The sequence below is a fragment of the Nicotiana attenuata genome, unplaced genomic scaffold, assembly GCF_001879085.1.
Source record: "Nicotiana attenuata strain UT unplaced genomic scaffold, NIATTr2, whole genome shotgun sequence".
Lineage (NCBI taxonomy): Eukaryota > Viridiplantae > Streptophyta > Magnoliopsida > Solanales > Solanaceae > Nicotiana > Nicotiana attenuata.
The window spans coordinates 113,563-130,792 of record NW_017671603.1 but is presented as its reverse complement, the minus strand read 5'-3'; positions in this window follow the sequence as shown (position 1 = coordinate 130,792).

Sequence of the window (17,230 nt, the reverse complement as noted above, 5' to 3'; positions counted from 1 at the left end):
ATCCAAGTCTAGAGGACCGGTCCCACAGCGGAAGGCGTGTGCTATAGCACATGAAAATATGGGAATCAGGTTGAATTCAAGTTTTATGGCCATAAAACGCAAAATATTGAGAAACGGTCATGGCGGGGCGGTGACTATGGTTATTTATCTCATTTTTGATTTCCCGGTATAATTTTAGGTGATCCGAGGACGGGACCACGGCGGAAGGAGTGGGCTATAGCACACGAAAATGAGGGAATCGAGCGAAATTCAAATTTTATGGCCGTATAATGCCAAAACACGAGGAATAGTCATGGTGGGTCGGTGATTATTGTTCCTTAGGTAGTACTTGATGTCCAGGAAATTTTTAGGCGATCCGGGTCCGGGGGCCCGGTGACACGGCGGAACGCGTGGGCTATAGCACACGAAAATATGGGAATCAGGCAGAATTCAAATTTTATGGCCGTAAAATGCAAAAAAGGAGGAGGGTCATGGCGTGGCGGTGCCTATGGTTAATTAGGTCATAGTTGATGTCCCAAAAATATTTAAGGTGATCCGATTTTAGGGGCCCGGGGCCACGGTGGAAGGCGTAGGCTATAGCACACGAAAATATTGGAATCGGGCGGAGTTCAAGTTTTATGGCCATAAAATGCCAAAAAATTAGGAACGGTCATGGCGCGGCGGTGACTATGGTTAATTAGGTCATAGTTGATGTCCCGAAAAAATTTAAGACGATCCGAGTTTAGGGGCCTGGGGCCACGGTGGAAGGCGTGGGCTATAACACATGAAAATATTGGAATCGGGCGGAATTCACGTTTTATGGCCATAAAATGCCAAAAAATGAGGAACAGTCTTGGCAGGATGGTTACTCTTGTTCCTAATATCGTATACTATGTCCAAGAAAAATTTCAAGTGATCCGGGTTCGGGGCCCCGCTGTGGACCATAGCACACGAATAAAAGGGAATCGCGCGGAATTCAACTTTTATGGCCGTAAAGTGCAAAAAAAGGAGGAACGGTCCTCGAGGGGCGGTGACTATGGTTAATAGGTCGTATTTTATGTCCCGAAAAATGTTTAGGCGATCCGAGTCCAGGGGCCCGGTCCCACAGCAGAAGGCGTGGGTTAGCGCACGAAAATATGGGAATCTCGCGGAATTCAAGTTTTATGGCCGTAAAACTCGAAAAATCGAGGAACGTGTATGCGGCAGAAGACTTGATTTCTCGCTATCAAGACATTTCGGAAGCATGCCCCGGGATCCCGAGGGCGGGAGGCCACAATCGGGTTCTCGACCTCGGGGCTCGTCGATACCCGACTAGGAGGAAACAAAGAACAAAGCCAGGTCAGAGGGGGGGAGCCCCCTAGGCACATGGCTACGTTTGACAGGCCCGGCCTATCCAGAGCCTATGCTGATGCATCATGTCAAGCCATCCCATCACTGTACTCTGTGATTAATTTCCACATACTTGTAGCCGAGTCTCCCCTCCTATATAAAGGGGACTCGCCCCACGTTGTAAGCACTAATGTTGCTCCATTTCTCCACAAGTGCAATAATATCTCTCTCTCTCTCTCTTTTCTTCTAAGTTGTTCATTCTCACTGGCCCGAGGTCGCCTTAGCGTTTATCGTTTTCTTATTTGTTCTTCACTACTTTGTCCAATATTGGTAGTATAGAGCCTTGCTTAATCGTATCTCTGCCCGTTATCCCATTCCCGATTGCCCCGATAGCTCGATCTCGATTTGAGCCTTGGCCCTGAGGTCCCCATCGACCGGCCTTGCATACGGGCAACAGGCCCTTTCGGTTTGATTACTGTCTCGTTTTAGCTCACATTTCACCATTATATTTTGCGTCCTTACCATTAACTGCTTTAACAACTAGCTTGAGAATAGATCACGTATTTTTAGAATCCCATTTACAAGTTTAATTGTTGTTACCATTTTCATGGTAAATAGTTTGGCGCCCACCGTGGGGCTAAAAATAATAGTGATTTTTTTCTTGCTAGTTTCGTCACACGAATGCACGTTATCTTTCACACTTTTTCTTGCCCAAGATCTTTTGATTTCAGGTTAATGTCCTGCTTGGTAAGCAAAATCGAGAACGACTACCCCGAAAATCACAGAGAAAACAGTATGGCTACTCCAACGGTTGGCGCGATACCGCAGGACCCCGATAACCCATCTGGATCGGTTCAAGCGGACGCGGGCTTCCAAGGCGCACAATAGGTCAACGAAGCCTCGCGCACCAATGATAGCATACAGCGTGTTGACCAACAGGAAGCCCAAAAAACCCCGGCCCGGGTAGAACAGGATGTTGGTCTTCATGTTATTTTTGAAATGTTGCAGGCACGATAGTTGGCTATCGCTCGGCTGCAAAGTCGCCCGGAGACTCCCAATGCAGTAGTGCCGGAAATATCTCCTTACGTCGAGCTAGTACCCGAGAGATCAACTAACGACGGATGCAGCGAGGATGCTTGGGAATCTCTTTGAAAGGATCGAATCAGGTTCGTGGAAGCCCTTACAGCAACCGTCTCCCGAGGAAACGGTCCCGAAACTCGCTTCACAGAAATCCGGATGCCGAAACTCCCTATGTGTGACAGGACCTCGAATCCCTACGGGCGCACCATCACTTACGCATGCTCATTCAGAGGCAGCAACCTCCAAGATGATGAGTTCGAGCCCGTCTCGTTGAGGAAATTCGAAGAAACTCTCTCGAATGAAACCATGACGCAGCGCCACTGCCTGGCACCTGACCTCACGGACTCGCTTACCATGCCAGCGTGGTCCTCTGCGGAAGCACGCGCCGGTGCCATCGAAGCAGTACCGAGAGGGCCTGACACACCTAAGGCCGAACAAAGAAGAAATGAAATGCCGCGGGAAGCTGCACCCCATTCCCTGATAGGATGAATGAGATCGCTCCCGATTTCAAATGACTAGGCAACACAGGCCTTCGCTCGAAGCCTAAACGAAGCATGCCCAACGACCCAAGGACATTTCAAGAAAAGCCTGATCAGATACCCTGCCGAGTCCTGGTTGGATGCCCACACCCGGCACCAGCCCCGAATCGGGGCTGTAGACAACCGTCCGGAAACCTTCCCGGGTTCGGTATATCTAAGCAGACTCCCGACAAAGAAGCTGATGCCGAACGGATGGAGGTATCATCCTTGCGCTGCGAATGGAAGGAATGACTCGAGATGCAAACCACCTCACAACAATAGGGAAATAGCCCGAGGACAGCACCCTCGAGGAACCTCCAATGGAACTAGATTCAACAAGGCACAGCTGGCAGGGAAACCCCGCCCGGCCGAGTACGATTTCAGCATTGCTATACCAAGCATCGTGATCACTATAAGCAAAACCAGGAACGCCAGGAGGCTCAGTCCTATTCGACCAAAATCCCTTCAAGAGAACCATGGCCAGACGCGGGAACCACGGGGCGCGTGGGGTCACTGCCTCAAAAAACGACAACTATGCTATTCAGTAGAGGTCCCCACCAAGTATCATCGAGCGTTCAGACTCGAATCCAGCTCCAAGGGAGGAGGGATATCGGGAAAAACAAAGCTGACAAGCCACGGCGTATTGCCACGATAGTAATGGGGCGGCGGAACCCTTCAAAGATCCATAAAGTGTAGAGTGAAAGTGATCATCGCCGGGAAAAGACGGGTCCAGGGAATACTCCCAAAAGACACCCTTGCATCCAAGGAAAGGGACGCCGAGCCTTCCCCTCGGCCTCGTATTGACGCATTGGTAACCCCTCCCACATTTAACCTATTTCAAATAAAGCATGTATTCATATGTACATGTGGTTCGACCAACTATACCGACGGTGTCAGGCCAAAGCCAATAGGGCAGTTCGGACTAACGAACCAAATCACTCCCACGCCTCCAATCTTTGATGGATTCCAAACGCCGATCGCCACAACAATCAAGGAGGCCGCTCCCTCTATACAGCCCGCCTGAGCTCGGGCTGGAACGCCGAGCCCGCAAAGCGCGGACATTTTATTCAGATGACAACGGGCACACCGCCCAGAGGAGACTTCGACCCCGCTCCGCCAAAGGGGTGAAACCCCACGACAAATGTAGGACTAAAGTATTCGACAAGGAGCTACACGCGACGAGAGGAAATCCCTTACCATATGATACATCACCGGCATCGATGCCTCCGCCCTCGAAGGGATCAAAGGGTAAGCAGAAACACATCTTCGGCCAAGCCTGGTCGAACATAGCAGAAGGCTGCATCAGGGCTCGCGCCTCGAAACGTCGCCTACGCATCCTGCAGTAAGGAAGAACTACTCCGCTCCTTTGTCGTTTCTTTTCTTTTTACTAACCTGTATGCAGGCAGTCATCCGAGGCATTCAAAAGTTTTGAACTCCACTCGGAGATCCGAGGCCTCTGCGGGACACGCTGAGCTCTCTTTCCTCAATCGGGATTCCAACCTAAAGAAGGTCACGCAAGCAAGATTATTAGCGGAGCAGCATACCCCCAAGAGAGGGATCCGACGAGATCGTAGTTCTTTCTTTTACAGTCAGACGACGTGCGATGACCTCCTCTTAAGGACACCATCCCCTCGGAAAGGCCAATAAATGGCAGGCTAAGTTCCAAAATGGAATCATGTAAACAGATCAAATAATCAGAGCAGCCGCACCCATGCGGGCTGAGCTCGCAGCAACGGGACGATATTTATTTACAGCATATATTTATGCCAAGCAATAAAGAATACCTTTTCGGCATTTCGTATTTCAGAAAAGGCGATTTCAACATACTCGTAGTAAATGCTTCTCCATCGAATGCGTCCCGAGGTACTCGGAGACTTAGCAACGACAATTGGACACCCGCGCAACCCCAGGGTCGGAACTCCGGGCTCATCAAGCCCCTATAAGGTAACTCCGAGATCACGAGAAGCGATCTTCAGGCTTAAACAAACTCGATGACTCGGAGACTGCCGTTAATCTCCATACGACTGGAAAACCCGAAACTGTAAGACCCCTAGCGGGCAGCCTCGGCATAACCAGATCTATTCTACAAACTGTAAGACCTCAATAGGCATTACAAACTGTAAGACCTCAATAGGCATGACAAACTATAAGACCTCAACAGGCATGAAAATCCCGCAATTTAGGCTATACGTTGCATTTGTTAGAATCCCTAAAGGGCATACACTCGACGTAGACGCCTAAACTGTCACTTGAGATCAAAAATGGCTACGGCCAAACGCATATGACTACGGTCAAAATGGCCGATACAGCCAAAATAACGTGACTCGGGGACGCCCACTGTCGCTAAAAATTGCAGGCCACTACTCCGAATATAATTCGGAAAGAACCGGTTAAAACAGGATTCCCTCAACAGGCAAAAAAAAAATGAGCTCCGACCACGTCGGCTCCAAATCGCAAGAGTGTCGATCTACTCGACCTACGAGATATGAACCTTACGAGGTGCTCAAAACATCGCCGATAACGACTTGAAATCAAGGTCTTCTAGAACCGACTACGGGTCAGGAAAAAATACTCCAAAAGACCTTAACGAGCGGAAACAAAACCTACAAAAAAGCCCACGGGCAAAAACAACGTAAGAGCCATTGTCGCCAGCTAAGCAAGCCTACGGGCCTCATATTGAAAGGTTTCTACGACCAAACAACGTAAGAGCCATTGTCGCCAGCTTGAAAATTGACAACTTGAGGATTAAAATGAGCTCGAATCGTAACCCGATTCAGAGACCGGATCCAAAATAGTTAACTATGCAAGCCTCTAGGCCACATATTAAAAGGTCTCAACGACCAAACGGCATAGGTGCCACTGTCGCCGGCCGGAAACTCAATGAAATTTGGGGGTCGATTATAGCTCGAATCGCAATGCGACTCGGAGACTGGACCCAAAAAATTGCAATATGCCTAAGGGCACGGCATAAGTGCCACTGTCGTCGGCCGGAAACTCAATGAAATTTGAGGGTCAATTACAGCTCGAGTCGCAACGCGACTCGGAGACTGGACCCGAAAGATTGAAATATGCCTAAGGGCACGGCATAAGTGCCACTATCGCTGGCCAGAAACACAAGGGTCGATTACAGCTCGAATCTCAACGCGACTCGGAGACTGGACTCGAAAATTGCAATATGCCTAAGGGCAAGGCATAAATGCCACTATCTCCGGCCAGAGAATCATGGAAACTTAAGGGTCGATTACAGCTCGAATCACGACGCGACTCGGAGACTGGACCCAAAAATAGTTGAACTGCAATATGCCTAAGGGCGCGGCTCAAATGATACCATCGTCGGCCGATTAAATCTCTAGGCCACGCGCCCGCGAGGTCACTTCAACCCAGAGCAAAGGGCCATCATCCTCCGCCCATGCAGGCGGGAAAGAGCTTGAAGGTCAATTGAAGCTCGAGTCGCAACGCAACTCGGAGACTGGACCCAAAATAGTTGGAACGGCAAATGCCCAAGGGCAAAAGATGAAAATGACTACTACCTGCCCGCGCGAGCACAAAAAATTCAAGGACAAGAAGGCCCGAGTCGGAGCCCGACTCGGAAACAAAGTTTAAACAGCCAGGCCAAGCACGGAGGCCCCAGCACCGGCTCGCGCCAAGGATCAAATTTAAGAGCCCCCGGGTCTATCCGATCGATTCTGGATCTATGAGGACCTCGCCAAACACAAAAACCAATCTGCCCGATCGAAAGCAATGACAGGAAAAAAGGTACAGGAGAAATAAAGCTTCAAATTTCTTCTTATATATTACATGCACGAAAAAGAGCATTCTCCACCTACAGGCATGCCCTACGTATATCAGAGACAAAGAGACAAAACGGCAAAATCTACACTCTGCGCTAAAGGGCTACAGCTTGTCAAATTTGCCCTCTGCAACGTCAACAACAAGAGACTGAGCGTCACGCTCGTCCGCCCTTGCTCGAGCCAATTCCTCCGAGAGAACGAAGCCCCTTGCACCGACCTCCTCGAGTACCTCTCTTTGGGATCTACATCGAACATATTCCTTGATCCTCTTCTCCCGGTCGAGGGCTCGCTTCAGCTCAACTTGGGCATCAGCAGCATCTTTCATATGAATCGCCATCTCACGATCAGCCTTGGTTCGGCTTAATGCCGCTTCTGCCCGGTCATCAATTATCTCGGCTCTAACCTTCGAGAGATCAGATTCAAGTTTCTCAATCAAATCCGCTTGAACTTTGGCATTGTCACGAGTCAAGCTGAGTTGGACCTCGAAGGCAGGGACCTTAGCCGAGGCGCTCATCTCCTCTAAAGCTCGAGTCGGCACTTGAGCCCTTAGCTCATCGCAAGCAACTCTGACGCGGTTGACGTCGCCTTTGAGGTACTCCAAAGCCTCTGCCTTTTTCTGCAACTGGTACGGCAAAAGGGAATTAGCCTTAAGGTTAGAAAGGAGCGAAGCACGTACTATAGGAAATTACCTGCCCCATCAAATAGCTCTCATAGCTTGAGCTCTGGTACGCCTCATATCGCCAATACTGTAGCTCAACTTCTTTCTCCTTGCTAAAGAGCCTAAGGGATTCGCCCTCATCAAGAATTTTCTGGAGCTTGGCCTTTGACGGAGCAGCTCGGACTTAAGCCTATCACAGGCCTGCACAAGAAAGGTTCAGTAGAGGGAGGAGGACACGGGATACAAGGAAACTGTGCCTAAACTCACCACAAAGTGAAGCCGACGGATTTCCTCGAAATCAGAACACACTCCTGTTGATCCTGCCCCTGCGACCCCAGAAGAACTGACCTCAGGCACGGCATGTTCGCTTAAAGTAACCGTTGGCCTAGAATCAGGCACTCCGGGAGCAGCAGACTCGGGCAATGCCCCGTCCTCGGAAATAAGAGCTCGACCAGCACCGCGAGTGCCGGTCCCTCTTATTGCCATCGTCCATCGGCCCGGAGGCCAACGATTCTGTCCCTCTTCGGAAAAACATTGCCTCGCCCCAAGGAACCGCCCGATATCTGCAAACGGCGAATCCAGTACAAATGAAAGGGGAAAGTGTTACCTCGGGTATACGAAGGCAAGGCAAAGGCAGTATACGCACATACCTTAGTATTGCGCTCCTCATCTGGCACGAAACACAGTCCGCCACCTGCACTCGTCGCAGGACGAATGGGTCACCAGCCTCCGGACCCAGCGGGGCAAATCATGGACTTCACCCGGCGTCGACAAAGTTGCTACAACAAGGGAGACAACATTATTACTCAACTGGTTTTTGCTAAATGCAGAATCTAAAAAAGTGCCAAGCGCCTCACTCACGTGCATGATTCCACCCTTCGGGAAATGGCAAAAACTCCATAGGGATAATATCTATCGTCCGGACCCGGACAAACCAACTAGCCAACTCTCGATCCCCGCCTTCCTCGTCATCAACAACGAAGGGCATGGACGAACGACACCTCAGAGTTAGCAAGCCTCGATGATGAAAGGGCCGATATAGCCTGATAAGATGGTTAAGCGTGAATTCAAGCCCGGCCTTCTTCGCGAAGAATCTCATCATTAACGCCGTTCAACAAAATGATGGATGAATCTGTGCCAGGGTAACCCGATACTTCAAGCAAAAATCAAGCACAACCCTATCAGGGGGACCAAATGCGAAAGGATATAGGTGCATGCTCAAGAACCCATCAGTGGAGTCTGCAATGCCTTCATCTGGGGGAAGCACCTGCAGTGTTACCCCCTCGCTCTACCCGTAGTACCTCCTCGCCATCTCCAGGTGTCCCTCTCTTATCAAGGACGCCGTCTCCAGAGCAAAATCCCTCGGTTCTTGAGCACCAGGGGCAGCGCCTCCCGTCGCCTGCCGGATCGGCTCCGAGGTGGTTCCCATGACTATGGTGAAACTAACAGGTCAAGGAAAGGGCGCGCACCAACACTTTTTGCGCCTAAAGAAATGAAGTACCCCGTGCCAAAGCAGAAAGGCGGCTATCTAAAAGTAGTGAAGTCTTGCCAAGGAGTTAGAGCTGCCTTACATATATGCGAGAAGCAGTGACGATTTGCCTGCCCGAGGCAAGCCCCGGGAAGCCAACAGCCTCGATACAAATCGATGGGTCGATACCCGATCCAGAAAGCATCCTCCAACGAGAAGTCAAGACTCGAGGGGCCGTTCGTATTATCTCCATGCTCGAGGCAGCACTCTATGTCAAGAACCCCCGGTCCAAAGAAGTCGGGCCTCGGTGAGCTTTAAACACCGAAACTTGATGCAAGGCAAGCACCTGGTCCCGTGATCCCCTCTTACTCAAAAGAGGAATAAACATAGGAAGCTCCGATCGCGAAAGCTCCACGAAGGCCCGAGGAAGCGCCCAAATACGAGCAAACTCCTCAGCAGAAATCAATCTTATACATTCTAAAAGGGTTATCTACATCAAGATCAATAGGGCCCCCTGGGTACCCGAAGATGACCTTCATCCGGGATAATGTTCCCGAAGGCCTCGGAATTTGATGCATGATCTCCAAACAACTCGGAGGGCCTCGATAGCCCGGACCTATCAGATCGATCCAAGATTTGTCCGAAGTACGACGATGGGTCGAAGGAGATCCATGTCGATCAGCAGAAGATCAGAATGAACGCTCGCGCTCAAGTCAGATATCAGCGGTCAACAAATAACAGAAGGCATTCAAAGAGTCTCGAAGGGCATGAGAGCATACAAAAACAAAACAAAGTAAGGAAAGCAGAAGTCAGCAAAGTATATTCTTATTCATAAAAATTTGCGTGCAACAGCCCCCGAGGGGTCATGGTATACGATTACAAAAGCCCGCGAAGGGTCTCTACACAGAAGTAAAGAAGCAAAAGGGTACATATAGTGAAGGTCCGAGTCCTAGTCTAAGCGGTCGACGATCCACCGCGGCGTCAGCACCTTCGGATGCCACCTTCTCTGGGCGCATGACCTCGAAGAAAATATCTTCCAAAGAGCCTTCGGAAGCCCTGCCCCAGCCTTTCGCACTACTATCCCCAAAAGATGAACCAAGGAGCGGGGAGGGACAAAAAAACACAGTAGCTCTCCGAAGCTCGAAGACCTCCTTTGGCCAAGGAAGCCTCGGAGAGACAGCGGACCGAACAACCCTCGGTCCCGCTTGCACGGCTACTTTGAATTCACTTCTTGGAGCATCGAGCTGTGCAAGCTCCCGGCTCAGAGCAGAGTTCCACGTCGAGACGAGGTATGAATGTGAGCGGTGGTGTATAATCCGAGCCCCCATTTGAGCATTGGTGTACAGTCCGAACGACTGTCTACATGAGAGAGAGAGAGACCGACTCCCCATCCATCACCACACCTTGGCCAACAGTAGTAGCAAAGTCCAACATACCAGCGACCATAGCGGGACAACGCGATTATGCTCGATGAAGGGACGTCCCAGCAAAGGGCCATAACACGATCTAAGGGAGCTCCTCCAAACGGCCTTGAGGCCATGAGCCCCAAGCATAATGTTCAAAGATAGAAGAAGATGACAAGATGGGATAGGCATGCATGCCAACGGAGGTACTGGGATAGGAAAAACAACTCCAAGGAATCCCATTTATAGGAGGCAACGACACGGTCGTCGAGGCTCTGGAAGATTGACTGACGAATGCAATTACTTCATCCTTGAAAAACCGAATCGACGGCAGTACTTTTACCCTGAGGAGCGGAAATGACATTGTACTGAGCATGAGTCTATGAGATATTCCATCTATCACAAAAGATTGCGCCACGATTCGAGTCGCCAGCATAATGTCGCCATAAGGAGCTCGAGAAGTCAAGTGTCAGAATAATTTCCCATCACTTCAGTATGGGAAACGCGGGGACTATCTGTATGCAGCAAAATCAGAAGACTTGATTTCTCGCTATCAAGACATTTCGGAAGCATGCCCCGGGATCCCGAGGGCGAGACGCCGCAATCGGGTTCTCGACCTCGGAGCTCGTCGAAGCCCGACTCGGAGGAAACAAAGAACGAAGCCAGGACAGGGGGGGAGCCCCCTAGGCACATGCCTACGCCTGACAGGCCCGGCCTATCCAGAGCCTATGCTGAGGCATGATGTCAAGCCATCCCATCACCGTACTTTGTGATTAGTCTCCACATACTTGTATCCGAGTCTCCCATCCTATATAAAGGGGACTCGCCCCACCTTATAAGCACTGATGTTGCTCCATTTCTCCACAAGTGCAATAATATCTCTCTCTCTCTCTCTGTTTTCTTCTAAGTTGTTCATTCTCACTGGCCCGAGGCCGCCTTAGGGTTTATCCTTTTCTTATTTGTTCTTCACTACTTTGTCCAATATTTGTAGTATAGAGCCTTGCTTAATCGTATCTCTGCCCGTTATCCCATTCCGGATTGCCCCGATTGCTCGAGCTCGATTCGAGCCTTGGCCCCGAGGTCCCCATTGACCGGCCTTGCATATGGGCAACAGGCCCTTTCGGTTCGATTACTATCACGTTTTAGCTCGCATTTCACCATTATATTTTGCGTTCTTACCATTAGCTGCTTTAACAACTAAATTGAGAATAGATCACGTATTTTTAGAATCCCATTTACAAGTTTAATTGTTGTTACCATTTTCATGGTAAACAGAACGTTCATGGGTGGGTAGTGACTATGGTTATTTATCTCATTTTTGATTTCCCGGTATAATTTAGGCGATCCGGGTCTGGGGGACGGGCCCATGACGAAAGACGTGGGCTATATCACACGAAAATATGGGAATCGGGCGAAAATCAAGTTTTATGGACGTAAAATGCCAAAACACAAGGAACGGTCATGGTGGGTTGGTGATTATTGATCCTTAGGTCGTATTTGTTGTCCAGGAAAATTTTTAGGCAATCCGGGTCCGGGGGCCTGGGCCCACGGAGGAACGTGTGGTCTAAAGCACACGAAAATATGAAAATCGAGCGGAATTTAAGTGTTATGGCCGTAAAACACAAGAAAATGAGGAACGGTCATGGAGGGTGGTGACTATGGTTCCTTAGGTCGTATTAGAAGTCCTAGTATAATTTTAGGCGATACGGGTGTGACGACCCGGCCCGTCGTCACGTGAGTTACCGCCCCGTTTCCCCCATTTTATGCTTCCTTATGTTTTATTATAAGAGTCATGAGTGAATGAGTCGATTTGGATTGGTTTTGGACGGAAATGAGACACAGTCTCTTTAAGGAAGGTTTGTATTAGAAAAGTCAACCGGATGTTGACTTGTGAGTTAGAGGGCTCGGATGTGATTTCCGGTGATTTGGTTAGCTTTGGGGGATGATTTGTGACTTAGGAGTGTGATCGGAATTGATTTTGGAGGTCCGGTGTAGAATTAGGCTTGAATTGGTGAAGTTAGTATTTTGGTGAATTCCGGTTGATAGGTGAGATTTTGATCCAAGGGTCGGAATGGGATTCAGAGAGTTGCTGTAGCTTCGTTAGGTGATTTTGGATGTGTGTACAAAACTTCAAATCATTCGGAGGTATTTTGGTCGGTTTTTTGATCAAATGCGTAATTTGGATGTTTTGGAAGAACTTAGGCTTGAATCCGATGTAATTTTAGGGTTTTGGTGTTTTGATGATTGGAGCAAGTTTGAATGATGTTTTAGGATGGGATTTATGAGATTTCTGGTGTGCCTGGTTTCTGGTATTTCCGCATCTGCGGAAAAGGAACCGCAGATGCGGTTGCGCAGGTGAGGAAGGAAGGTACGCAGGTGTGAGCTCTTGGAAGGTTTGCTGTTTCCGCAGGTGCGGGCTTGGGGCCGCATCTGCGATGCCGCAGATGCGGTAGATGAGTCCCAGAAGCGAATTGGCGTGGCCTTGGTATTTCCGCAGAAGCGGACAGGTATCCGCAGAAGCGGGATCTGCAAATGCGGAGAGATGACCGCAGAAGCGGTCGTGTACTTAACGAAGATCCGTAGAAGCGGAGGTATAACCGCAGAAGCGGTAGCCACAAATGCGGTAAAGGAACCGCAGATGCGAAAATCACTGTTCAGAGAAGGGCTTTAAAGCTCACTTTGTTCCGCGAGCTTAAGTTCATTTCCACCATTTTTTATCGACCTTGAGAGCTCTTGGACGGAAATTGAAGGGGATTTCGACTAGGTGTGATTGGAGGTGAGTTCCTTGACCTAAATACGTGATTTAATGGTAGAATTAACGTGGAAATTTGTGGAAATTCATCAAAAGAGGGTAAAGCTAGGGATTGGGAATTTGGTGTTTCAAAGTGGAATTTGAGGGGTCAAATGGACTCCGATTTTGGTAATTTTGATATGTATAGACTCGTGGCGAGATAAGGAATCCGGTGATGTTAATTTTCTGATTTTTCGAGAAGTGGTCCCGTGGCTCGGGTTTTGCCAATTTTGTGAATTTTGATGTTTTCGAGTCTTTTCGATTGGGTTATATTCCCTTAGCCTATTGTAATGTATTCGTTGTGGTTTTGGCCAGATTCAACGCGCGAGGAGGTTGATTTGCGAGGCAGGGGCATAGCGATCTAGGATTTTGGCCGGCTTGAGGTGAGTAATGATAGTAAATGATATCCTGAGGGTTTGAAACCCCGGATTTGCACAACGTAGTGCTATATTGAGGTGAAACACGCACATAATGGCAGGCGCAGGGTTGTTTACTACTGGGAATTGTGACTTGGTCCGTCCCGTTTGATATTTTACTACGTATTTGATTAAGCTGATTTGTTTATCATCATGATTTGGGCTAGTTGCCATGTTTGGGGCCTCGTGCCGACTTGTAGAACCCTTAGGGGCATTATGACTGATTTTCCTCACTTTACTTAGTAAAAATCACATCCTCAGTCATGTTTCTATTTGATTAAACAATGTGAACCATTTTTATAAGTGTTAATCCTAAATAAGGTAAGGTATGTGGGCTGAGATTTCTACCATATAGTATTGTGTCCTAAAAAGACTGAGAGGGGTTGAGGACCCAACAGTGAGGATCTTATATATATATTATGGATCGGGCTGCACGCCGCAGCAAATACCCATACGGATCGGGCTGCACGCCGCAGCAAATGTTTATGTGGATCGGGCTACGCGCTGCAACAATAGTGCGCTTGGGCTGTAGGATCGCCTCCGGAGTCTGCAACCCCACAGTGAGCGCGGGTACCCATATGGATCGAGCTATACGCCGCAGCGATGGATCGGGCTGCACGCCGCAGAGAGATATGGATCGGGCTGCACGCCGCAGTGGTTATTATATGATACTATTCTGAGAGTAATCTGGGTTACTGTACTAAGCGGTTGATACTGGGCTCGAGGGGCAGTTTTACTATTTACCACTTATTAGCTGTTTTACCTGATTTACCTGCCTTTAAAATGGAGATTTCACATGATTTCACGGACTTTACTGCTTTAAGTGATTTACTTCCTGAGATAGAACTGCCTTGTGTTGCTATGTGTTTTCTTATCTTCAGCTATTATTTATTATTATTACTCACTGGGTCGGAGTACTCACATTACTCACTGCACCATGTGTGCAGATTCAGGCATAGCAGAGTCCGTTCCTGAGCACTGATATTCCTTGTCCAGATCAGGCAGCGAGTTTGGGGCTTCGAGGTAGCTGTAGGCGTCCGCAGCCCCCTTGGCTCCCCTATTTCATGCTATTTCAGTTATTCCAGACTTCTGTACCAGATATTCTATTTGTAGACTTATAGAAATTCAGTAGTAGCTCATGACTTGTGTCACCCCTGTTTGGACTGTGTCGGGATGGTTTCTACTGTTATATTCCATACTTCCGCGAATTATTGTTATTAAATCATGCTTTAGAATTATTTAATGGTAATTAACTGCTTAAAGAGGTGTTGGCATTGTTCTGGCTGGCCTTGTCTTCACGAGATGCGACATCACGGCCGGGTTTGGGATTTGGGCCGTGACAAGTTGGTATCAGAGCTTAGGTTACTAGGTCTCACGAGTCATGAGCTGGTTTAGTAGAGTCTCGCGGATCGGTACGGAGACGTCTGTACTTATCCTCGGGAGGCTGCAGAACCTTTAAGAAAATTCCACATTCTTGAAATTTCTTGTCGTGCGAACTTGTTGATCCGATTACTAAACTTCTCCTTATTCTATTCTCTCACAGATGGTGAGGACACGAGTTACCGGACGTGATGGACGACCACCAGTGCCACCTACTAAGGCCACCAGAGGCCGTGGACGCGGTCGTGGTCGTGGCCGAGGCAGAGCAGCGAGGGCAGCATCTATTTATCCACCAGTTGTCCCAGTTCCGGATCAGGCTCCAACAGTACCAGCTCAAGCACCGGCTGTGCCCATAGTGATTCCTGGCCTTCAGGAGACATTAGCTCAGATCTTGACAGTGTGCACGGGCCTGGCTCAGGTGGTTTCAGCCACCACAGCAGCAGCAACTACTTCACAGGGCGGGGGAGGCAATCAGACCCCCGGTGCTCCCACACCTGAGCAGGTAGTGCAGGGATTACAGACTCCAGAGGCACCTCCAGCTCAGCCAGCTGTGCCAGTATAGGAGTTCAGGGTTCCAGTTATGCCCAAGGACGAGCAGCGTCGCCTCGAGAGGTTTGGTAGGCTCCAACCTCCGACATTTAGTGGATCTGAGGGCGAGGATGCCCAGGGTTTTCTCGACAGATGTCAGCAGATGCTCTGTACAGCGGGGACCCTTGAGTCCAGTGGTGTGGCTTTTACTACTTTTCAGTTTACTGGAGCTGCCTTCACATGGTGGTAGGCGTATGAGCGGCGTAGGCCGGCTGGTGCAACACCTTTGACTTGGCAGGAGTTCTCCACTCTCTTCTTGGAGAAGTATGTACCGCAGTCCCGTAGAGAGGAACTGCGCAGACAGTTTTAGTGGCTACGGCAGGGAGATATAACAGTGTCCCAGTATGAGATGAGATTTCCAGAGTTGGCTCAGCATGCAGTTTGGCTGGTTCCGACAGATCGTGAGCATGTCCGGAGGTTTGTTGACGGTCTCAGCTACCCTTTTCGAGTTCTTATGACTAGGGAGCGAGTGCTGGGTGCCACATTCGAGGAGGTGGTTGATATAGCCCGAGAGATTGAGGCGGTTCGCCATCAGGATCGAGATGAGAGGGAGGCCAAGAGGCCTCGAGGTTCTGGTAGTTACAGTGGCGCTCCTTCGAGGGGCCAGTTCTAGTAGGGTCGGGGTCGTTCCTTCAGGCCCGCTCAGTCGGCCCGTCCCGAGTATCGCGGGGCATCTTCAGGTCGTGGTTACCATGGTTCTCAGCAGAGTCAGCCATCTCTCAGCGCTCTTCCATCAAAGAGTTCATCTCGTGCTCCGTCTGCTCAAGGTTCTTCCAGGTCGAGTGCATCAGCTAGTCACTCCGGCGCGAGGGGTTCCCTTCAGTCCCAGTCCCCAGCACCTGGGAGTTACTATGAGTCTGGAGAGTTTGGGCATATGTGGAGGGAGTGTCCTTGTCGTGTTGCTAGCTCATCTCAGCAGAGGGGTCAGCCCTTATCTTCTGGTCCAGTTTCTTCATCACCCGCCCCGCCAGCTAGGGGTAAGGGTCAGGCAGCCATGGGTCGCCCCAGGGGAGGTGGTCGATCGGGCGGTGGTCAGGCTCGCTTTTATGCTCTTCAGGGCAGGACATATGCTATTGCTTCGGATGCTATTATTACAGGTATTATTTTAGTCTGCCACAGAGATGCCTCAGTCTTATTTGATCCCGATTCCACCTATTCTTATGTGTCCTCATATTTTTCTCATCATCTAGGTACGACCCGAGGGTGTCTTGCTTTACCTGTTCATGTATCTACCCCGGTGGGCGATGCTGTCGTTGTAGACCATGTATACCGGTCATGTTTGGTTACTATTGGGGGTCTGGAGACCCGAGTTGATCTGTTGCTATTGAGCATGGTAGATTTTGATGTTATTCTGGGCATGAACTGGTTGTCTCCGTGTCATGCTATCCTAGACTGTCATGCTAAGACAGTCACTTTGGCTATACCGGGTGTACCGAGGATCGAGTGGCGTGGTATGACTGACTATGTTCCTAGCAGGGTGATTTCATTCTTAAAGGCCCAGCGTATGGTTGGGAAGGGCTGCCTTTCATATTTGGCGTTCGTGAGGGATGTTGGAGCCGAGACTCCTAGCATTGATTCTGTCCCAGTTGTGAGGGAGTTTCCTGATGTTTTCCCTGTAGACCTGCCGACCATGCCCCCGGATAGGGATATTGATTTTGGTATTGACCTGGTGCCGGGCACTCAGCCCATTTCCATTCCGCCATATCGTATGGCACCAGCGGAGTTGAAAGAATTGAAGGATCAGCTTCAGGAACTCCTAGATAAGGGGTTCATTCGGCCTAGTGTGTCACCGTGGGGTGCACCGGTTCTGTTTGTGAAGAAGAAGGATG